Raw genomic sequence first — 25,607 nt, 5'->3', positions numbered from 1 at the left:
AGCATATTTGAATGATTTCTGAAGGATCATGTGACATTGAAGACTGGAATTATGGCTGTTGTAAATTCAGCTTTGCATCACAGGAATAAATTACATTTAAAATATACAAAAAATATATTTCAGACGATGTATTTATTAAAATACACATTATTAAAAACTTTTTGACAGTAATAATATATATGCATTATTTATTAGGATTTTAAAGTAATTGCTCTTTGATTTCAAGGTCACTTTTTGGTTTCTTTTGTCATGTTGAAATGTATAATTAAGATTAAGAGTACCCGATCCTAGATGGATATACTGTATATGTAGCACATGAAGGGTAATCCCAGAATGTAGTTAAATGCAGAAGCAGACTTTTCCTTCGCATTCGTGAGAACATATGGAAGCAATTGCAGCGCTCAGAGTCAGAGAGAGTTTGTGTTCCTTCGGAAGAATGCATCAGGTCAGGATTTCTTGTCTCTTCTACTGGAGATGATAATTGTAGGTGAGGGCATTGAGAGAATGAGCCATGGTTGTTGTGGTGTTTGAGTCCAGGTGCACAGGTGAACTGTTTTTCGATGAACTTATCCATCTTAAACAGCAAGCACAAGCAAGATAACATGTTTACCACTTCAAAAATCACTCTGTCATAATTGCTTTGCATAAAGAAAAGAATAAACACTGTTATTTGTAATTGTATACATTTAAATCTAATCTAAAGCATTAATCTTTCCCTCCTGTTGAATAGTAACAGGTGTCTTCCCCTGAACAATAGCTCCTTTGAACAGTTGCAGGAAGAATGTGAACATTCTCTCTCATGGTGTTTTTACACATTACTACATTATAAAGCAGCCCGCAGGTACGCTGGAGGGGCGTAATCAGTTGGGCTGATTTGAATAAAATTGCTTCATGTGTAGATCGAGTCCACTTATTAACAAAGACATCACGACTTGTTCAAAGAAAACAGCTCACGCGGTGCATGACAGATGATACCACCTGAGGGTTAGAGCCATCGCTGAAATTACATACGCAGTTGCGGCCAAAAGTTTTACAACTAGCTGGAGATAGTGGATATGCATTTTATTATTGTATTCGTATAGAGCATTGTATGATTTTTGTTTTCATTGTTATGCCTTTTTTTGGAACAATCTTTTCCTGTTCTGCAATGGCTGACAGCTGGTTTTGTGTGTGCTTCTCAAGGAAATGATTTCCTTTAAAGGTTCCTGTACAGAAAGATTGAACATTGCTAAAGAACACATTTAAAGTAGTTGAACTCCTTATCTGGATTCTGTTTTTGTGCATGAGTATTTCTAGCATGTATGTTAAGGCTTATACTGTAGTGACTCAAAGTCAACATTTTCCTAATTCTGTTTCTTATTGTGAATGATCAATGCATGTTATTCCTATATCTATCTATCTATCTATCTATCTATATATATATATATATATATATATAGTCATCTTTAATCAGATATGTTGGTCTTTCTACAACATGACTTTACTTTCCACTGACGTCATTTAGACTTTGTGGACTATTGGATAATATTTAGCAATAGCCAAATAGCTATTTAGACATTGTTTCAGAAAATTTAGTCTGACTCCATTCTGGTATGTAACGTCCACTTTTCATGGTCCAGTTAGTTCCAGATGCTCTGTATTTTTCTCTTTGATTGTCCTGTTTTACATTACACAAGTCAAATTGCTTGCGAACAGCAGTTCATGTTGACTTCAAGTCAAGTACATTCTCTGGAAAGTGGGAAGTCGATTCTAACGGTTTGCATTAGATTTGGATTAGATCAGTTTCATTGTCTGTGTAGATTCATCACTAAACCATCCAGGTGTTGAAACGTTCCAAAAATCTAATTTTTATTAAAATCACTGGACTATAAAAAGCTTAACAAGACGTTTCGGTGTCTATCCAAACACCTTCATCAGTTGTAAAAACAGGAAGTAACTCTAGCAAATATATCCACAAAAGTCACATGATCAACAGACCTATAGAGGTCACATGACTACTAGATTAAATGTGTAACACATGCCAGAGTAGATGGTGTTACAGCTCATGATGGTGTCCCTCCCACTCTCCGAGCGGAGCACCCCGATCTCTCCTTGCAGCGTCGTGGCACCGTTTCCAGCACAGCATCATAGGCGTGGGACAGATGATGTCTCAAACCCCCTTCCCTATTCAAAGAGGGACGCTCCACCTTTACATGAATCGCTTCCTTTACGCCTCTTTCACTGCCGAATCCTGCCATTTGCACGTCTGTGCTGAGCCATGCGTCGATAAAGTGGCTGTTTTGTTTCTCCTATGTATAAATCCTGACAATCCTCACTACACTTAACAGCATATACAACATTACTTCTTTGATGTTTGGGAATCCGGTCCTTAGGATGGACCAAACGTTGTCTCAAAGTAGTCATTGGCTTCTGAACTTCTCAGATACTCCAGCCACATAAGGAATAGCAACATGTTTTTTTTTCCGGAAATTATGTCTCCGTTGTTCTGTTTCACCTCCCTTTTTCGTTTTGTATGAGTTTTGATAAATGTCCAATTTGGGTAACCACATTCCTTTAATGCTTGTTTGATGTGATTATTCTCTTGTTCTCTGGCCTCTGGAAACATAGACTCTCCGCTCGATGTTGCAAGGTGCGAATCACACCCAGTTTTTGTTCTAATGGATGGTGTGAATCAAACAGAAGATACTGGTCCGTATGAGTGGGTTTACGCTACACTTCCACTTGTAATCTCCTGTCTTCACCCACTCTTATAGCACAATCCAAGAAAGGAAGTTTGTCCAACATTTCCTCTTTGATGAACTTGATATTTATATCCACTGAATTAATGTACTCAGAGAAGAAATCGATCTCCCTTCTCTTAATCTTCACCCATGTATCGTCCACATATCTGAACCAGTGGCTTGGAACATCCCCACTAAACGTGTCCAAAGCTTTTCTTTCCACTTCCTCCATGTACAGATCAGCCACTATAGGTGACACTGGGGAACCCATCGCACATCCATGCTTCTGTCGATAAAACTCATCTTTGTACTTGAAATATGTTGTGTTTAAACACAATTCCAGCAGTGAACCAATCTCTTCCGGACTCAGTGGTGTTCTCTTACCCAGTGTGTTGTCCTGACTCAACCTCTCCTTTACGATTTCAATCACCTGGGCTGTCGGCACACATGTAAACAATGATGTAACATCATACGACACCATAGTCTCATCTGATTCCAAGGTGAGTCCTTTGATTTTATCAACAAAATCCTTAGAGTTCTGTATATGCCGTTCCGTCTTACCCACCAACGGTTTCAAAACCATGACCAAATATTTAGCCACATTGTAAGTAACCGAATTAATACTACTCACCACTGGTCTGAGTGGAACACCCTCCTTATGTATTTTTGGTAATCCATATATACAAGGAGTGCTTTCACCAGGGTACAGACGAAAATACAATTTCCGATCTATGGATTGTTGCTTCTCCAACAACTGCAAACAACCGATGACTTGCTTCTTATATTTCCCAGTGGGATCATGCTTCAATCGTTCATATGTATTGCTATCATTAAGAAGAAGTACCTTTTCATGATAGTTGATATTTATATCCACTGAATTAATGTACTCAGAGAAGAAATCGATCTCCCTTCTCTTAATCTTCACCCATGTATCGTCCACATATCTGAACCAGTGGCTTGGAACATCCCCACTAAACGTGTCCAAAGCTTTTCTTTCCACTTCCTCCATGTACAGATCAGCCACTATAGGTGACACTGGGGAACCCATCGCACATCCATGCTTCTGTCGATAAAACTCATCTTTGTACTTGAAATATGTTGTGTTTAAACACAATTCCAGCAGTGAACCAATCTCTTCCGGACTCAGTGGTGTTCTCTCACCCAGTGTGTTGTCCTGACTCAACCTCTCCTTTACGATTTCAATCACCTGGGCTGTCGGCACACATGTAAACAATGATGTAACATCATACGACACCATAGTCTCATCTGATTCCAAGGTGAGTCCTTTGATTTTATCAACAAAATCCTTAGAGTTCTGTATATGCCGTTCCGTCTTACCCACCAACGGTTTCAAAACCATGACCAAATATTTATCCACATTGTAAGTAACCGAATTAATACTACTCACCACTGGTCTGAGTGGAACACCTTCCTTATGTATTTTTGGTAATCCATATATACAAGGAGTGCTTTCACCAGGGTACAGACGAAAATACAATTTCCGATCTATGGATTGTTGCTTCTCCAACAACTGTAAACAACTGATGACTTGCTTCTTATATTTCCCTGTGGGATCATGCTTCAACCGTTCATATGTATTGCTATCATTAAGAAGAAGTACCTTTTCATGATAGTCCTCCGTATTCAAAACTACTGTACATCTCCCCTTATCTGCTGGAAGGATTGTGATGTTTTGATCCTTACTTAACGAAGTTACAGCTTGTTTCTCTTGTTTACTCAGATTAGGAGGTGGTGGCTTGGCACTAGACAAAGTCATGGAAATTTGTAATTTGGGAATGTTGTTACTCCGAATCGCAGATTCAGTTGCAGTAATTAATTCCACTACTGGAACATTGTTCGGTGCCACTGCAAAATTCAAACCTTTGGCTAGAACCTCCATCTCTGGCTCGGTGAGATCTCTGTCGGACAGATTTTTCACCCACTTACTGGTAGTAATTGTCCAATCTTTATTTCTATCTTGATCCCCCACTCTCCTCGTACTCAGTCTCTTAGAAACATCTGATGTCAACAAAGCAAACTTTTTGGTCTGCCTCTCCTTACTCTTGTTATGTTGTGCAAGTCTTGCATGCTGGACAAAATCTCTCACCTTCTGAAACATTTTCTCTGATCATTTTGAAGCCAGCTTCTGATGTAACTGTTGATCCTTTACAGTCAAAGCTTCAAGGGTGAAATGAACTTGTCGAATCCTTTCATTCTGAAGTTGTTTCTGTGCCCTCTGCAATATAGCTGTACCTCTTTGTCCTTTTTATAGATGATTTCAGACGTAAACTTGTAGGTGTAATCCCATGATAATGAGGGGCACCATCATGAGCTGTAACACCATCTACTCTGGCATGTGTTACACATTTAATCTAGTAGTCATGTGACCTCTATAGGTCTGTTGATCATGTGACTTTTGTGGATATATTTGCCAGAGTTACTTCCTGTTTTTACAACTGATGAAGGTGTTTGGATAGACACCGAAACGTCTTGTTAAGCTTTTTATAGTCCAGTGATTTTAATAAAAATCAGATTTTTGGAATCAGTTTCATTGGTTTGAATTGGATTTGTTTGATTCATCGCTCACAATATTTTGTTTAGATGCTGCTATTTATTACTGTGCTTTTGTATGGTAACGTATACTACCGTCCAAAGGTTTGGTATGATTTTTAAAGAAATTAATACTTTTATTTAGAATGGATGCATTAAATTAATCGCAAAAATTACAGTAAAGACATTCCTAAAATGATTGATATTACAGATAAATGCTATTCTTTTGACCTTTCTATTCATTAAGGAAACTTGTATTATGGTGTCCAAAAAAATATTAAGCAGCACAGCTGTTTTCAACATTTGTTGAGCACCAATTCAGCATATTAGAATGATTTCTGAAGGATCATGTGACATTGAAAACTTAATTTAGCTTCAGCATTACAGGAATAAATTACATTTTGAATTATTTTGAAATAGAAAACAATTATTTTGATATTACACAAAATTGTATTTTTGATCAAATAAATGCAGCCTTGGTGAGCATGAGAGAGTACTTTAAGTAAAAAAATAAAAATAAAAAACTTTTGACCGATAGTGTAGTGTACACGTTGCATTAGTTTTGATACAAATGCTTCTGGTTCATAGATTGTGCATCGCAAAAGGCATAGGCTACCTGTATATAAATCTGGACTGGCGTTGGAATCAAAACATGATCCATTCAGTCCGGTGGTTGCATTGTCACAGATTTCCACAGTTGCATGACTCGGGGACAGAGCTGTCAGGTGTGATCCTTACCTCACCTGACAGGTGAACACTGAAAACTGTCTATTTTGTTGGGCAGCTTAAAGAGATTTCTGTTATTTCATTCCTCTCCGTCCGTTACATCCGTGTGACAGCATGTCACATAACACACTCAGCCATTTCAGCCACTTCAGGTAAACACGGACATTTTCCCCCTTTAACTGAAGAGCTTTAGAGCTGACGAGCATTGCTGTCTTTGTTGACACCCTAACCCTTCTCCCTCTCTCAATTCAAGCTATTTGTCCTGTCAAATATCATGTTGTTCAGTATGACATTGGAAGCATTAGCACAAGCCACACGCTTGGCTTTTATCTTTGTGGTGGCCCCAATTTGACGGGACACCGCTGTTTAAGACCCACCTGTTTTTATTAACTCCTTTACCTAGCCTCTTGCATGGAAACGTCATGCTAGCATGCTTTTGAGATCTGAATGTTATCGTATATCATTGAATACCTAATGACATGACCCCTGTAATCTAATCTGTAACCTACAAAAATAATACTACTATTTAAATGACAATAGTTTGAATGCTGTTTACTCTACGCTCTCAAATTTAGCATGCTGATGCATAGCACAACTCACACATTAGCAAAAAGCAAGCTGACATACAACTTAACTTAATTTAGTACTTACTGTTTTTTAGGACACTAGACTAAGTTGTATCATGTATACTTTTTGCTAATGTGTGAGTTGTGTTGCTAACGTATGTTAGCATGCTAAATTTGAACATGCTTGGTAAACAGCAGTCAAACTATTGTCATTTATACTGTAGTATAAATTTTTAGGTACTTTTGTATTCCTTCAAACACGTGATAGCATCCAGACTTTTATGGAATCTAGGCTTTTAGAAAACAATTCTGGAAATGCTCGGAGATGTTTTGGTGGTGTATAGGTAGACTTTTTCAGTGTGAGATTTTCAGCTCTGTTTACGTTTTGTTTCTGTGAAATCTGTGAGGCATTGATTGGCATATTAATTTCTTCAGACCATATCTGATTGTGATGAAGCAGAATGTTATTATATACACCCTTTAATGAAGGCATACCTATAGTCATTTATATTCATCACTGGCATTATTTTATGACAAATAAACACCCCAAATCACCAGTTTTCATTATAGTCATGCATAAAAAAGGAATAATATATGCCTAATTTAATTGACAAAGTATTAAAGGCACAATATGCAAGTTTTCGCTGCTAGAGGGCACGTATTCAAAACAAACAAAGAAACAAAGGCGTAGTTTGATGATGCCGTGACTGAGTGTGGAATCATGGGAGTTGTCGTCTTCATCCCCACAGCCGATGCAATCCAACAGGACTCGGGCAGAAATCATGTTCATGGATGAGCTAATGTATTAAAGATTTATTAAAGGGATAGTTCACCCAAAAATGAAAATTCTGTCATCATTTACTCACCCTCATGTCGTTCCAAACCTGTATGAGTTGCTTTCTTATGTTGAACACAAAAGAAAGACGATATTTTGAAGATTGCTGGTAATCAAACAGTTGGTGGTTGCCATTGACTTCCATAGTATTTTTTTTTCCTACTATGGAAGTCAATGGCAACCACCAACTGTTTGATTATACAGGTTTGGAACGACATGAGGGTGAGTAAATGATGACAGAATTTTCATTTTTGGGTGAACTATCCCTTTAACATCGTAGTATGAAGCAGAGTGAGCGTCGAAGCGAAATGAGGCCGCTGAAGCAATTGCTAATGAGAGACGAGCGTGACACACGGCTCGAAAGCAGCGGAGCTTTTATTATGCCACAGTCGTGCGTATGTGGGGTAAAGCAGCGCTGTTTTATCATACTAGATACATTTGAAAGTTCTGTTATAATGCTACTCTGTGCGGTCATCACCTGTCTAATAAAACGCATAACATATTAAAGCGTCTTTGGTGTTTGGTGAAATCGAGGGGTTATGACGTCATTGGCAGGCGACACAATGACACTATGGAAACGGTCCGTGTCACTAGTTAAAATTGCTTATTTCATATATAAGTCAGCAAAATATATAACACTGTTCTAGTGGTTTTTGGATATTTTAATAAAAAAATCTTACATATTGTGCCTTTAAACTATCATATTAGTTATCTTGTGATTTTATGCTGATTTAAATACACAGTGAAATCAGTGTAATTAAATCAGCTTATTAAAGTTTTTATCTACTCTTAAAAATTGTGGAATTCTTATGAAAGTGTTCCCCTTCTTTCGGGAGTCTTTAACTTCTCTGCTTATTTCTTTATACTGACTTCTCATATGTTCCCTAATTGCTGTCAAGCTTTTCAAGTCTAAATATAATTTATGGACTGTACAAACATGGAACACTGTTTTTCCTCACAATATATATATATTTTTTTTAATTATTTTTTTTATTAAGTCGTGTGTATGTGGGGGGGAGGGTGTGATGGTTGTTAATGTAATTGTATATGTCAAAACGCAATAAAAAGTATTTACAAAAAAAAAATTGCGGAATTACTGTATAATAATGAAAATTTAGGGACAAATTCTGCTTAATTAACATAATATTATCACCATGCAAAAAAACTTAATTGGCCCTAAAAGGCATGTTTTCCGTATGTAAAATAGATGCATTACATTTATCTATTTATTTATTTGTTTATGTATTCATTCATTCACTCATTAAAGGGATAGTTCACCCAAAAATGAAATTTCTGTCATTAAAGGGGTTTTTAGGTAGGCGTGGTTGACTCTTACCTTTTATAAAGAATATCTCCCAGACATGTTTTTGTGAAATTCGTCCATATAGCCTATGCCCCACATGCTTTCAGACTAGTCTGCACTCATACCTACTATATATCTGCACCTCTGCATCCCTCTCTTTCTCCCTGAAAAATGGCTTCCGTGCCCCTTTTTTAGCAGTTTTCCTCCTGTCTGCATCATTTTGACGATCTGAGGGAACTAATGATCTGTAATGTACCCTCTACCCCTAGACCCTTCTTAGCTGTCTTTTCTCTCTCTCTCTCCTCTCGTTTTCCTTTTCTCATATTCAGTCATAAACAGGCCACCCACAGGCTTGCTGACAGGCCTCTAATAGTTTTTTTATGGAGGTGAAGATGGAGCGGCTTAATGTTTCGACACAAGCAATCATCGCTCCTCATCTCTTTAATGAAATTAGATTAAGTGCACCTGGGGAAGGGCTGAGGAGAGGGAGGCCGAACGCCGGTTAGGACGCTAGCTTTCATTTAAAACCAATTTGCCTGCAATATTCCGCCATCAGCCTGGGATTCAGCATGCAGTCGGAACGGAGGGTGAATGAGATCACACTGGCACAGACGGGTTTAATTCTCTTCCCCGCGGGCGGCATGAAATTATAACTGACACATTCGACACACACTTTAATATGGAGATGCCATTTTTCTTCTGTCCAGCATAGCTTTCATTCTCTATCTTCTCTAGCTTTCTTCACCTCACATCTTTCCCTCGCATGCCTATAATTTCTCTCTCTCTCTCTCTCTCTCTCTGTTTTTCTTACTCTATTTCTCTTTCTTTCTCTTAATGGCATCATAATGTTACCTCTCTCCGAACCGCTAAAGCATGGAAGCGGTTTTCTTTCGAATTTATTTATGTTACGACTGTTTCCAATGTTCTCTTCTTCAATTTGAGAGAATGTATTTTCTTTGAATGTCAGGAGTTACATCTGGTCCATGTTTTCCTCACTATTTTGCGGTGCTACTTATACGCAGCATGAGAACGGAAGCGGAGATCTGACCCAATGTGGGATTTGAAGATTTCTCTTTTTTTCACGTTAATCTTGTGTTTCTATTGGAATGGATGGAGACTGAAGCACTTTTAGCAAAATGTTAACCATTTTCAAGAATAGACGTTCAAATGGGAACATTTAAGGCTTAAAGGAGCAGTTCACCCAAAAATTAAAAATGACTGTCATTCAACTTCATGTCGTTTCAAATTCTTTCATCCTTTCATAGAATACAAATGGAGATGTTTTACAGTATGTTCATACTGCTTTTTCCATACCATAAAAGCAAGCTGTGTTACAAGCCATATGATAGCTATTCATGAACAGGCTGAAATTGAAGTTGTTGTTCAAATCTAATATTCAGCTCACAAATCTTATTTGTGTTTGTGTGCAAGCAAAACATGCCATTTTTTGGTGCATTGCCGTAGGTTTGAAATCACTGATGCCATACGTAATTGGTTTTTGCTGAAGTCTGTTTCTCGTATACTGGTATTGTATGACTTCAGACGACTTGTAATATAACACATGAGCCATGTGGCCAACTTTTGTGGTTTTTGCCATTTTTTGAGTTTGACATCTGTGGTCAGTATGAATTGTTTGGAAAAGAGCTAACGTTCTTCAAATTTCTCCTTGTGTGATCCACGGAAAAAGTAGCTGCATACTGGTTTTGAACGGCATGAAGGTGAGTGAATAATTACTGAATGTTTAACTGTGTTCGTGTTTTTGTCTTGACTATGAAAGAGTAATATGTCCTGTATGGCTTGACGCCAAACTCATTAAAGCATCACCATTGAAATGATGTTTCCACAAATACACATCATAGATGGCTGGCAAGGACACATTCACTTTGACGTACACTTGTGAAATAGTGCTTATTATATTGTCTGTTTATTCTGGCATTGGGGAGAAGTTGAGTGAGGCCAAACATAATCACGATATTAATTATTGCTGGATTGGGACGGGTGTTCAAGGTATTGTCTGAAAACAGGATTAGTTAGCGGCAATTATGAACAGTCTGCGGATGAGTGTGTTTTCGTACACGTTGTGATTGCTAGTGCAATTCTGTCCATCTGAAACCTTCTAGAACAAATTTCCAAGCAGACTGCAATTCGCTGGTGCATACTCAAATTCAGAAAGCTGCTCTCAGACCAAACAAATAAACCCAACTCTAACATCAGGCAGAACTGTAAGCAATTGTTTCTGGGATACTTTGTTTCTGTTACTGTGGTTTTCTGTCCTAATTCTAGGGGTCTGTTTTCCTTTTTTGAACAAAACTGTGGATCAACGTCAGGTGTTTCCCGCAATCTGAGCATGTTAATGTCAGCTTTTAAAGGTGGATTGTTGTGGCAATCTACCCAGTGCTTTTGCTAGGAACAGTGTGTGAATAACAAACCAAACCCTATAAACATTTTTTCACATCAGTAATAAAATTAAATTGTGTCCATACTGGATGCAGATGTTGTCTGCTAAGAAAACATTTGGTGCATGTGTGTGTGCACATGTGTCAGACTGGAGTGCATAAACATGATGCTTAAGTGCCTCTTATTCAATAAACATTGGCGGACGTTAACTACTCGCAGCTTGTTGCCAGTGCTTCGTGATTCCAACTGGAGCTTGAAAACCAAGATTTGTCCCAGCCAGGGCTTGTCTGGAGAAGTTTTACATGAGCTGAGGTTTCACTTCTCTTCCAAGAAATGACACAGGCAATCAGAGGCAACTCGCAGAAGGGCTCGCTGCGACTATTAGCCCATGTCATTGATTGTAATGCACCCCATGAGAGATGAGCCTTTCGATGGAAAGTATCAAAGAGTTTCATAGATAGTGTAGAACCCTGTGGGGTTTGTGGTCTTGACAAGGGTTGCTTGTCTGTTCTGTGAAAAAGATAGATAGATAGATAGATAGATAGATGATATATGGTGAATTCCAGTGCAATCCTAACTCTCCAGTGTATTAAATTTCAAAACCCAGAATGTGCAGGTATGTTGATGTATGCAGAAAAAGGGAAACACTCTAGAGAGCGAGCGTTCGGAGAAGACGACCAAAACACACAAGCCCGACTGCTTTCAATTATAGTTTGGATACAGCGATTGAGTCCCTTATGAAAATAATAGAGCCCGCTTTGATCCGTTCCACTGAGGGGAAAAGGTTGCGGGCCTTGAAAGATTACAGGAAAAAATAATTATTGTATCAAGGAGGCCCACATAAAACTTTATAGAGGCTTTTGAGGCACAGGGGGTAAAAAGAAGCAAGTCCTAATGATGCTAGCGCTCATTCGCCAGGTTTTCCTTTTTTAGCAGCTTTTAATGGCATAGTTATAGTCTGGGCTGTTTTATAACTTAAGGCTGCCTGTGTCTCACTGTGCTTTTATTATACTTCAGAGGAGCCCTAACATACTCCAACTTAATTTGTGTAATTTACTTTCATATGCTAGCTAGCGTGTGCACTTTAGCGCGCTTAGCAGCGAGCGCTAACTCTTATGAGTTCTGACAGGGTTGTTCTGGAGCGAAATCAGCAGCAGACTGGCATTAACCCCACCTCCCTGCTGGCAGCACAGATAGGTTAGATGGGGCCTCGATTAAATTAATTTGACTTCATTAGCACAAACCTGCTACAGTCAGAGCACCCGCAGTGTTGCTGTATAGGGGCATTGGGAGACGCCTGGCAGAGGATCGTAGGAAAGCTAACACATGGCCTTGACAGCCTGAATATGCAAGCCCATGGACGGAGGGATGGCTGCCAAATGAGTGTGATGTGCGTCAGTAGCTTTAGGGGAGCTCCATCAACACCCACCCTCAACCCTGATGCCCCATAAGGCGATGATGCCAAGTTTGTACCGACTGACATAAAAAATGCCCTGTCGTCGCAATAGGCCTCTATTTTTGTAGTAAACAGTATTGTGTTGTATTTTTGTTTTTCTAGTAGTGTAAAATAGACATGTTTATATGCTAGAGAAAGCTCAGATGGATAGAAACATATAAGGCCCTCAACATATTGTACTATACGCAGCCCTAGCTGAATTTTTATTATTTTTTTCCTTTTCTGATGGATAGGAGTGTAGCAGGTATTTGCATTAATATTTTCAATTTGTGGTTATTTTTATGTCAACTCGTTGCAGAGCACAAATTTGCCTGAATAAGTACACTTTTGATTTAAATATGCAGACGTTGGAATGAAAATTAGCACTACCTTGAGTACTATAGTTAGTTAGTGCCAGACCAATTCAAGAGCACACATTGACAGTGTGTTGGCCAGGCACTCGCATCGTATAATTGTGTAAAATGCGTTTTGAGGGTGTCGAAAGAAACATGCTGGAATAGCTCAAACTGGTTTTCGGGAAAGAACATTCAAACAAAAACATTTTGACAGTAATAGCTTAAAATCTGAACAGATGGCTTCAGTCTATCTTTTGTCTGACTTGTCATTGTTTTGCTGGTTTTTGTTGGAAGGCTTTTGACAAACAACAATATTTGGTTAACATTTAGACTTATGGCAGAAGTGTGGCAATTCTGAACTGGGAAAAAAAAGTTGTGAATGTCTTTCAGCACAATATTACCAAAATGTTTTAAATAGTACTTCCTTTTTAAAGAAAGAAGGAAACACTTTTCCTTCAGAAATCATTTATTTAGAATGATTCTTGAGCGCCAGATATATATTATTAAAACGATTTCTGAAGGATCATGTGACACTGAGGACTGGAGTATAGATGCTGAAAATAGAAATTGTAATAATAAATCACAGTATTGCTGATTTTGCTGTATTTTTGTGCAGCCTTGATGAGAATAAAAGACTTCCTTTCAAAAACATAAAAAAATGGATTTAAAAAAACTATTGAATTGCTGGTATTGTGTACAACTGACTCTTGGCGTGTATTTTAGTCACTTTCCTGTCAGTGTTACGAGTACTTATTCTGGATTGTGTAACTGCAGTCTGAGGCCTTACTGTCAAAGGGTGACATATAAATGAGTGCAGTTCTGCCAAATGCGGATCCAGGGGCCCCGGTTTTGGAACGGTGTGACTGAATCACAGAACACGTAATGAAAGAACACAGTTATAGCCTACAGAAGCAGAGATGAGCAGGCCGCCATTCTGCACTGACCTGTGCTCATGTGGGAGTGTGGGGATAAATAAATAACATTGTAAATAAATAAATAATGTTCGCAGTAACTCCAGCTTGGCCTGCGGTAGCCAGAAGGCGGTAAGTTTTCTCTGTCTGGCGTAGACGTGTGAGCTCTTTGATCAGGAGAGCATCTGAAGATTCACTCCACATCTGCACACGGGGAACGAGCCACAAACTGCCAAGAAGCGTTTTAATGACGGCAGGATTAGAGAATGAAAGGCGGCTCCAGATGGTGGATGGCGCAGAGCTGCGTCCGCAGTGGGTTTTTTTAACTGCTTTTTTATTGATAAAATATGGGGTGAAAAATTGCGCGGGGTTTATTAGGCATCCCACTGCACTGTCGCTCAGCTGGCCAAGCTGTTCGCTATGGCCTCTGTCCAAACACGCTTCCATAAATTTTTAGCAGCGCCTTTAAATCTACGAGATCCCGGCTTGTTAAGCCCAACCCACACTCCTGTCCACCTCCCTCCAGTCTCCTTCTTTCCTTCCCACAGGCCTTGAATCCTCAATCCTAGCGTCCAACTCGTTTTTTTTCTTATTCTTAGGCTTTTCACTTGGGCTTTTTGAATGTCTCAGATGAAAGCTGTTGTTGGCTTGGTTTTGGAGAAGAGCAGGAGGATGAAGCAGGGGAGGTTTTGTTGGGGAGAGTCCCGCTTTTCAGACTTGTTATGATGAGCCAAGCAGCAATGTTTAGCTCCTCAACAACTCAATTCCTGCGTGATTTAATTAGTTGCCTGCCCTTCCTGAAGTGAAGCGAGGAGCTAGGGTGATTAACCAGATACATGCGGCACTCCGTCTCAGCTACTGGCAGGAATGATCAGAGACTAAATTAGACACATGGCTCGGGCAGAGAGAGTGTAGAGAGAAAGCGTATACATTTTCACTAGGTGTGAATGTCCTCTTTGTTGATGATTAGATTGAAATCGTAAGACTGTAAGTTTTATATTTTATAAACAGCAGAGCGGCTATTCTAGTTTGTGGCTCTTATTTAGTGGCTCTAATTATTAAATACCTTCCAGATGGCGCTGCAAATGGCAGCCACGACGCTGAGCTCCGCAATTCTTCTGCTGTTTTTGTCTGTTTGTTCTCTGTTTTGTCATTCTTCTATAAGTTTTACCAGAGACGAACTCCTTAACATTAAGCAACACATCCCAGACAATATTTTTCCGGTTTTTGATTATTCAGACGTTTTGTTGGACATTCTAGTCGGAGGTACAGCCGTGTTGTTCAAACGTGCGTGAAGACGCAGAAGAGGGAAACGCGCCGGCGCCCTGGTTAAGCTCCTCGCATGCGGCTTTCGAACTGCGCTCCTAAGCATTCATCTTGCAAATGTCCGTTCCCTTCCTAACAAAACGGATGAACTACTTCTCCTCACTCGCACCAACAAGGACTTTTCAAACTCTGCTGCACTGTGCTTCACTGAAACCTGGCTGAGTGAAGCCATTCCGGATGATGCCCTTCATCTGCCGGGCTACCAGCTGTTCAGAGCGGATCGCATCGTGGAGTTAACAGGGAAAACGAGAGGTGGTGAATTGTGTTTCTACATCAACGAAATTTGGTGTTCAGATGTAACAATGCTGAAAAATTAACAAATCAAATCTGTCCCGTGAACTGCCAAAATACAAGCAGCACATTACGTGTCCCACCAGAGACAGCACTATTTTGGATCACTGTTACACAGCAATAAAGGATGCATATCACTCTGTCCCAGGAGCAGCTTTGGGGCTCTCTGATCACTGTTTGGTTCATCTTATACCGACCTACAGGCAGAAACTGAAATCAGCTAAACCTGTTTTAAGGTCTGTTCAAAGATGGACTAATGAGGCAGAGCGGGATTTACAAGCCTGTTTTGACCTCACTGATTGGAGTGTTTTTGAATCTGCAGCCACCGATCTGGACGAGCTCACAGAGACTGTAACTTCATATATCAGTTTCTGTGAAGATAAGTGCATTCCTACCAGGACATTCTTATTTAATAATGATAAACAATCGTTTACTGTGAAACTCAAACAGCTTTGTCACGCCAAAGAGGATGCTTACAGAAGTGGGGATAAAATATTGTATAACCAGGCCAGGAACAGACTAAAAAGGAGATCAGAGTGGCTAAAAAAACTACTCTGAAATTGTGTTCTCTCCCCACTGCTCTTCTATCTCTACACGAATGACTACACTTCAAAGGACCCCTCTGTCAAGCTCCTGAAGTTTGCAGACGACACCACACTCATCGGCCTCATTCAGGACGGTGACGAGTCTGCTTACAGACAAGAGTTTGAAGAGCTGGCTGTCTGGTGCAGTCTTAACAACCTGGAGCTTAACACGCTCAAAACTGTGGAGATGATCGTGAACTTCAGGAGAAACCCCCCAGCAATCCCCCCACTCACCATCATGAACAGCACTGTGGCTGCAGTGGAGTCATTCAGATTCCTGGGCACCACTATCTCTCAGGACCTGAAGTGGGACACTCACATAGACTCCATTGCTAAAAAGGCCCAGCAGAGTCTGTCCTGTGTTCATCCATAATTGTCTGGTTTGGTTCAGCTACAAAATCAGACATCAAGAGACTACAGCGGACAGTCAGGACTGCTGAGAGGATTATCAGGCTAAGAAAATCACCTTCGGCCCCTTACAGTCTTCCATCACAACTGACATATTTATACACAGAATCCAAAATGTGTACACTTGTAAACTGCACACTTTGGAAATAATATACCTGCACACTTATATCTGTACATTTATCTAAACAATTACATTTTTTCCCTATACTTCTATTTCTGTATATAGTACATTGTTTAATTTCCGTTTTTTTTCTTTTTCTTATATTAGTGTTATATTCCATCCCTACTGTGTTATTCCTATGTATGTCTGCACTATCATGTATGTCTGCACTATGCCTGTACTTTCTTCTGCACTGGAAGCTCCTGTCATCAAGTCAAATTCCTTGTGTGTGTAAACATACTTGGTAATAAAGCTCTTCTGATTTTGATTCTGATTCTCTTGATTTAATGTTAACTTCTCGCTGAGCGCCTTTATGCCTTGTCAATGCTTAAGCTGAATGAGTCAAATGTGGCGCCAACAAATGTAGAAATGACTGCATTCGTGTTTTTATCCTGAATGTCTTAAAACTAGGACACATATTTGTCTCCACAAAAGAAAAAAAGACATAATTTGTCATAATTTTATGGATACTTTAGTTTAAGCTTAAGGGTGCTCTGTGTAGGGTTAGTTTTTATTCCACGTTTTCCAATTATAACTTAAAAAGGATGAGATGAATAGCTCTTTGAAAAATTTTCAAAATGATGTACGTGTACATGAAGAGGCCTATAACATACTTCTTTCTGTCTGTTTTAAGCTATTCATTTCATTGAATATTAAACTCAAGAGAGAATTTGAGAGAATATTAACTTAAATGTCTAGACCTCCTTAGGCCAAAAATGAGTAATAGTTACTTAGTGCACCTTTAGGGTCAGTGTAGTGTGTCTATAAGTCTCATTGGAAATCTGCTTTATCCAGAGGTATTGTCGACCCTGACTATTGCTGAACATTGATATTTATTCTTAAGCCAGCTCAGCCAGATCATCATCAATAAGTGCTGTTACGGCTGACAGGACATCCAATAACGGCCGACAAATTTTTTTTTTTCTTTACTCCTCAAAATCCGTCCCCTCTTCTGTTTACTGCCGACAGCTTAATGGACTAATCTGAAACTGTGAGAAGGGATTGAGTTATTGGATATGTTATAATTTGAGAGTGATGTGCACTGATGCCTCCTTTTCGTTGTGCGCTTCTTCTGTTCTAACCATCCTTTTTTTCTGCTGAGGATAGAGATGAGGGAATGGTGGAAGAGTTTTGAAAGAGTTTTGATGTTTAAAGCCCACCAGGCCTGGAATTCCCCAATCAATTCATCCCTCTTGTTTTCTCCTCCATATTACCTTCATGTGGAGCCCAAAGGGGGACCGTTCGTTCCCAAAGCAGAGAGTGTCTGAAGCCAAGGATACATGAAGGTGAAAATGAATGGAGAAGGGGTAATAGGAGAGAGTTTTGAGGACTATAACTTGAGTTATTTATCAGGTTTGTGTGTGTTTGTGTGTTAGCGAGTGAGCAAGGAAAGAAAATGAATGAATGAAACCGAGATGAAGCTCAGAGTGCACTCAGAACTAATGCAGTACTTGATGACTCGTTGGATCGGTGCACTTTTAGGAAGTGCAGGCGAAGAGCAGGGAGAGCATTAGCACCACAACCTCAAGAGGAACAGGAAAGATGAATGCACCGCAATTTTCCACCACGGGACACAGAGTGAAATGTGTCGCAAAAAAGGACTCCCGTGATGAAATCGTACATGATGGGGTGAAATGAGCATATTCACGTGACCATTTGTGAGAGCTTGGATTCAAATATGTACTGTATTATGTCAGCAACAACAAGTAATACGTAATCTAATGGACCATCATTTAAAAATTAAAACAAGCAACAACTATTTTGGTGGCATCAAATTCTGACATCTCAAATAGACTCAAGATTAAAGTGCATCTTTAAAGAACTTTTGATATTACTTTTTCTTTAAAGGGGTCATATGATGTTGCTAAAAAAAACATTATTTTGTGTATTTGGTGTAATGAAATGTGTTTATGCGGTTAAGAGAAAGGAAAACTTGAAATCGCATCATATGACCCCTTTAAAAGAAGTCTTGTGCTCACCAAGGCTGCATCTACAAAAAAAAAAAAAAACGGTAATATTGTTCTCATTATATGTTAGTATTTATAATAACTTCAAACTAATTCAAAGAATAACATGGAATTATCATGCCATCACCAAAATACATGGTACACGTTTGTTAGTGAATAGAATAGAATAGAATAGAATATGGCTTGTGTTTGTTTGTAAGTATATCTTACACATAGAACTTTTTTTTTTATGTTGTGGTGATATGATATTATTAGAGCACTTTTTATGAAGTAACGTTAAGGGTAGAAAAGGACACATAAAACATAACAGCTGCACAGTCCATGTTATTGCATTTAAAATCACCATCGAGTGTGTTCTCACTGGTCCATCAGGTTTAAATGTCTTTTAAATCTTTTTTCCAGTTCAGGGACCCATAACATTACGGTGAGCAACTGCAATTCAGACAGATTGTTTCATAAGGTCACTTCCTCTCCGCTGCACACATCCACAGTAAGCCTCCATTGTCTGTCTGTGCAGACTCCTGTACAGAGAGATTCTCCTCTTTATTTCTCTCCACCGGCCTAGTTATTACCCCGGCTGTAAATATTAGATGTTCCTGGAACTGTGTCTCTCCTTGTTAAGCGTGACCTCCCATCATGCCTCAGGGTTAATAGTAAGAACATAGAGCGCTTTCATGTAAAATGCTTTGATGGAGTCTGGCAGGCAGGAGGATTGTGCGCTGGTGACCCTTTTGAAACTGTAAAGGCTGGTGTATCTAAAGTTTGTGCCCTATTGTCGGTCGGTCTACTCAACGATCTGTCTCGTACATGTCAGATTTACAGAAGGACTGGCTTGTGACTGGTTTGTGATGCATGCATAACCCCAGCATCTTTCCTTAAAGCTGAATGTTTCATTTGTGTCAATAGCGGCACCAAATGAAATTGTAACAATAATGGTAACTCTTTCTCCACCATTGACAAGATTTTCCATCACTTATTACACAACATTTCCCCACCATAGACTTAAATCAGGTTAGATTTATCTCTCATAGCCTCGTTTTTATTCCTGTCAATACTTAAATATGGTGCTTCCCTGGCTAAGTTCTTTTGACATGTTATTCGTATGCACGTTTCAGAATCGTGCCGGAAGCAGTAGGTCATCTGAGTACTTCTTTTGTCACATACTGTTTTTCACCTATTATATCGTAGAGAAGTATGCGATTACAGATTTCAGACTTAGGATAGAAGTAATACAGTATATATCTTTATCTCAAAAATGAGATTTGTTGCAGTAGCCTGATGTAGTCAGGTTGATTCTGTAATATATACATTAAAACCAGTTTACTTTGGTTACTATTTTTTTTTTTTCGGGGGGTTATCTAACAAAACCTTTTTTAAAGAGTTATAGAAATACCATACTGGAGAATATGTTCTGAGCTTTTCAATTCTCAGACTTTTTAGAAGAACAGAAAGACCTTGGTAATCATTAGTTTTGAATTTACGAATTCTAGCCACTCTCTTCAGAGGGTGTAAAAGTCTTTTAACCTTTTATCTGTGGCATAATGTTCTGTCGCAAGAGTGTTTTAACTTTGAAATAAAGTAGGCTGGAATTGCAATCCCTGGCAAGTGTTTAACAGTGCTACAACATTTTGGGGGAGTAATTGGCCAATTTTGCAAGGTTCTTGCTACAACCCAATTATAAAAATTGTTATGTGGCTATTTTTTAAGGATTTCTGGGGAAAAAACACAACACTTTTAAGCTGGGTGCTGTTCTTTAGTATAAAGCAGGGCTTACAGTATGGTTATATTAGAGGTATAGGTACAGTATTTGAATAAAACCGACTTTATAATGAATGTGGTGTAATAGCGCAGCAAGTGCTTACATAATGCCCTTTATTGTGTGCTATACCAAACGCATTGCCGTTTACCCAGGGCGCCATCTCAGATTCTTTGAGATATGTTCAGTCTGGCTGTGGGCCACTGGTATTGATGTATATCTGGAGCTACAGACAATCTCCCTGTTGTGCGGCCGTCCCAGCTTGCGGTGGGTCAGTGTAGAGGACATATAAGCCTCGGGGCCCTAAGGGTATTATGCTCGCATGAGAAACCCTGGACTATGTGCATAAAGAAAATGTCTTATTCTGAATTCACTCGGTGGCCTTTTATGAAATGAGAAGTTGATGTTACTGTTTTCCCCCAGCAAGCTTACCATTTCATTTCATTTCTTTTTGTAAATTCCTGTGGACATGCATCTACTTCCCATCAGTATGATTACGACTTCTACTGTTCTCTGTACTGGAGACTGAAAACGTAGCACCAATATGTTCACTCTATGAAATATGTGCAAAATTGTCATTTCATTTTTGAAGGTTATGTTTATTTATTTATATATTTTTTATTTGCTTATGTACGTAATTGTAAAACATCTCATAATGGACATTGCAAATGCACTAGCCATATCGCAATAATGCCTATTCGGCAATGGACAAAGACATTGCATCAAGAACATGTTAAGAGCTGTACAATACTACTGCAAAAACTAGATTATTACATTTTCTGTAGAAAATGTGCATAGAGCTTCTCATGCAGTTTTGCTCACTACACACATTTATTTATTTATTTATTTTTAGTGAGTAGTGCTTTCCTGTACAAAACCTAGCATCACTCTAGTGATTATGGTAGTTGCCAGGGTATTGCAATACCATATGCTTAGGTGTTCTGATATATAATATTTATAGGTAAAAAGTTTCTTTAAAAAATTTTTCTATTCCTGTGAAATTACATTTTACTGATATGTATTGCATAACTACCAGTTATACATCATCTCAGAAGAATAGTGCACATTTTTGTTTTGGCATCATTATTTATTGGGGTATGTAAGGGTTAGGATTTGGTGTTTGACCTCAGATATACTAACCTATGTATTTTAGAAGCACCGTAAAAGATTCCCCTCAAATAAATTGCTGTGTGTGTGAGATGGAGGTGCATTATGGGTAAAGACAGAGTGAACAAGGCTGTAGAGATGGGGAAAGCGGCGTAACCAGCTCTAGATTGTTAGTGACAGGCTGATACTTCAACACTTACGGCTGCAGCTTTGATTTAATCACAGACCTGTCATTTGTTATTAGTCTGGCTCTCTCCAGCGGTGCTGAGCCTGATCAACGGTCCCTTCCCTTGAGTTCCGTCCCTCCACCCTCAGCGTTACGTCTAAATCCTCCATACAAATTACCACCTCCCTCCGTGCGCTGGTGAGGGGGTTGATCGGAGATGGACAGAGAGGAAGAAAGGAGTGGGAAGGAGAAAAAAACAGTGGATTTGGGAGAGCAGAATCCGCCCGAGGCCCACTAAAGATCATTAATAGGGCCGTCAGAAGCCTTGCCAGTTGGTTAGCTTCTCATAAATAAGAAATGAATTCTTCTGCACCTTCATTAATAATGACTGCTTTAGCTATTTTGTTGCAGTGTAACCTTAAAGGAAAAAGAGAGGGTGGACGCTGGGAGGCCCCTTATTCTCACTAGTAATATGATAAGACAGGCTTCCAAATTAGCAATGAGCATGTGATACCAAACCAGAGTCAATTACTCCCCGAGCTGCTAGCTTGCGAAGGTGGCTGGGGATGCTCAATGAATCGAGCCATTTTAAAATCCAGCATTTTATAGCCGGCAGGACTGCTTATTATTAATCTTATTATTATTGCATTCGTCTAAGAGTGAAGGAAAAGAAGAGTGTGTGAAGGATCTCTCCATTTCCCAAATTCCCCAAACGAGAGGTTAGGGGGGTTGTCAGGGTCAGCGGGTGGGTGAGATTATTTTGGTTTAATTAGGTGAAGGGGATGATTATTTTATTAAGGTTGTGGTAAGCTGTCACAACGGTAGCAGTGATTGAGCTTCATTAACCCGGAGCTAAAATCATTATTCTGAACCAAGCTCAAACCCCGAGACCTGAGAGACTAATCAAAAATGATCTGATCTCGTTTTGTCCTGGCCCTTTCTTTAAGGGCCTATTTAACCATGTTTCACTTTGATCTCAACAGCCTTCGCTTCTGCTTCAACCCTGAAGGAACAGACAGTTCAGGATCCAAGATCTTTATTCAGACTTTTTTAGTCAGACTTTCTTATTCAGCTTTGTGTCTATTTGTCTGTCTGTCTGTCTGTCTGTCTGTCTGTCTATCTATCTAATGATTTCTGAAGGATCATGTGACATACAACACTACACTATCACTACAACATATTTCACAATATTACTATTTTTACTGTATTTTTTATCAAGTAAATGCAGACTTGGTAAGCATAAGAGACATCTTTCAAAAACAAAAACTAAATCTTAATCTAAAATCTTTTAAACTTTTCAATGGAAGTGTGTGTATATACAGTATAATAGTTTCTATATGAATTATATTTATTATTCTATCAATCATATAAGTATAATTAAAGGGTTAGTTCACCCAAAAATGAAAATTCTGTCATTAATTACACCTTCCTTCATCCTCGGAACACAAATTAAGATATTTCTGATGGAATCTGAGAGCTGTCTGACCCTGCATAGACAGCAACGCAACTGAAATGTTCACAAGTCCAGAAACGTAGCAAGGAGATCTGTAAAATAATCCACGTGACATCAGGGGTTAGATTCCATCAGAAATATCTTAATTGTTGTTCCGAAGATGAAAGAAGGTCTTACGGGTTTGAAACGACACGAGGGTGAGTAATTAATGACAGAATTTTCATTTTTGGGTGAACTACCCCTTTAAGATAATATGCAATACTTTTTATTTGATTTTATTTATAGTTTTATTCATTTTATTCATATTTATTTATTTATTTGACTTTTTGTTTTGTTTTGTTTTTCCCATACCAAAGTGTAAAAGTAACAATATTAACAGCACTTGTTTTGCAAGAATCTGTTCGAGGTTAGAAGTCTTTAAATCGTGATGATTGGTGCCCAATTTAAAGCCTGTGTAAAAAACTGGTGCATCACAATTTAGATTGAGAGATTTAAAGGATGTTTTGTTAGGTTTAAGGAGTATAAAATTTTTATATCCTAGTGTCCAAGTTCATGTGTTGGTAGTATAAGTTAAACAAATATTGGTGGAGCTCTGCTTTCAGTGGTTTAAAGAGATTAACATTTAATGAAAAAGAGGATAGCCTTTATCTTCATGAGACCATTAATAACCCACTATCCTATACAGAGACAGGAAGCACAGTCAAATAATCATTTAACCACGCCTCGGCCTTGACCACAGAACTAACACTCCAGCGCTCCTCCACGTCATCTCTCCATGTTCTCCTTTATTCCCTGTACAAGGTGTGTTTCCACTTCCAAGAAGCAGCCATTGTGTGGATGACTTGTGGAGTCTCCCAGAGGAAGTCAAATCTCTGCTGCATACTTACATACCAGAAGAGCTTTATGATATGTAATCTCTGGATGGAGCTGAGGCAGGGAGATTCATGTGTATGACTCATGTGCATTTCTCCTGCTCCTAACCTCTAATAGACTGCTCTCAGCAGCTGCTTCTCCTTAAGGTCCTGGAGATGATTGCTATTGTTACAAGCAGACCTTGTGTTTCACCTCTGCGCTCTGAAATACTGCAGTCGTTGCCAGACACACAAGTATACAGTTATATAATGTTCATGAATTAGTCTTAAGAGTACCAGTCTGTGCAATAAAAAAAAACAGAATTTACATGTATACATTTGGTGGACACTTTTAAACAAAAAGCAACATTAGGTTATGCATCTTATCAGTCCATGTGTTCGCTGGGAATTGAACCACCAGTCAATTGATAGGAACTATATAATGGGATGTAATGCAACAGGAAGTGAAGTAGGACAGGATTTCATTTTGTCTGGGATTTGATTGGACCAAGTTTTACAAGAAAAAACTTTTTTAAATTGCAATCTTTGTATTTTACATTTATTTAATTGTGTAATTGTGCACTGCATCGTTACTAGCATTTCATATTGTGTAGATGTATGGAATATGCAACATCAAATATAAGAACTATTGAACATTCTTACACTTACTACATCCTTGGTTGTGGATCATGGCATGTTTTTTAGAATATTATATTGCTTCCAGTCTCTGGCTCTTAAACCTGGAAATGTTATGAGTTGAAAAAGGCTTGTATAAACACGATAATATCCTAGCAATGGTTGTGTATAAAAATATTGCCCGGCAGCCTTGGCACTTGATTTAGTTCAATCTTTTTTTTTTTTTTTTTCTTTTAGCCCCAGCTGCTTTCTAATTGGTAATCCGCTGTAGTAGTCATTATCTAAAACCTCTTTACTGTGCCACAATTTAAGATGTAACTGTTGGTAAACCAAGAACAATTAGCTCTCAATAAGCTTGCATACAAAATCACAAACCTTTTGTTTCCTGGGGAATTGCTTATTAATATTCATGAGGTCCATCAACAGACCTGGTGAAAAACACGCCATTGTGCATCAACTAAGCTCTTAACTAGATTTAGCATTCCTGTTATATTCAGAGCTACTTAATCCGGTAGCATCGTGGTTTTTTTCCCCCTTCGTTTTTTTTGTTTTTCTCCTCCAATCTCCAATTATGAATGATCACCCCCTTGCTTGCTGTCATCTGCTTGTTAAGACCAATATTGAAATCCTCATGTGGATTTATGCGGCAAGATCTGCAATGGAAATCAGGCACATCTGTTTGGAGATGCCGGTCTGGAAAAGAGCGATTGCTTCTCCCAGAGGATCCGCGACGGCATCACTCCTCAAAAACACCAGCTCGTCGGTGACAAGTAAACCCAAATCATCACTGATGTTATTTATTTTCAAATGTTCCCCGCTTGACAGGCGACATCTTGTTCTGCGCCCGTCCCACGGGGCCCTGCGTCTGTGTCTGACGTGTCTGGCTGACACCAAAGCAGCGGGAAGTCGCAAGAGACATGTTTGGGAATTTGTCACAATCCCAAACACACATGCGCACCGAGGTTGTTTACACACCTACGGATCTGTCGAGATGACTGTTGCAGTTGTCAACGTTCGTGGCAGTGCGGTTGAGGAGTCCCGTCGAAACGAGACCGTGATTGGATTGAAAAGATGTAACAGTATAAATCTCGACAGTGAAATAA

At 39.0% G+C, this 25,607-nt stretch overlaps 1 protein-coding gene across 1 annotated transcript in view; it reads left to right on the top strand.

Annotated features, from left to right (window-relative positions):
- Nucleotides 1–25,607, top strand: part of LOC107707821 (fibrosin-1-like protein) — a gene marked incomplete at its 3' end in the record, with an annotated part of 343,126 nt that overhangs the window by 233,155 nt on the left and 84,364 nt on the right. The gene's annotated exons all lie outside the window — the stretch shown is intronic.

The sequence above is a fragment of the Sinocyclocheilus rhinocerous genome, unplaced genomic scaffold (assembly GCF_001515625.1).
Source record: "Sinocyclocheilus rhinocerous isolate Xijiao unplaced genomic scaffold, SAMN03320098_v1.1 scaffold1256, whole genome shotgun sequence".
Classification (NCBI taxonomy): Eukaryota; Metazoa; Chordata; class Actinopteri; order Cypriniformes; family Cyprinidae; genus Sinocyclocheilus; species Sinocyclocheilus rhinocerous.
The sequence above is the reverse complement of the archived record's forward strand: the minus strand, read 5'-3'. Positions and strand labels throughout refer to the sequence as shown.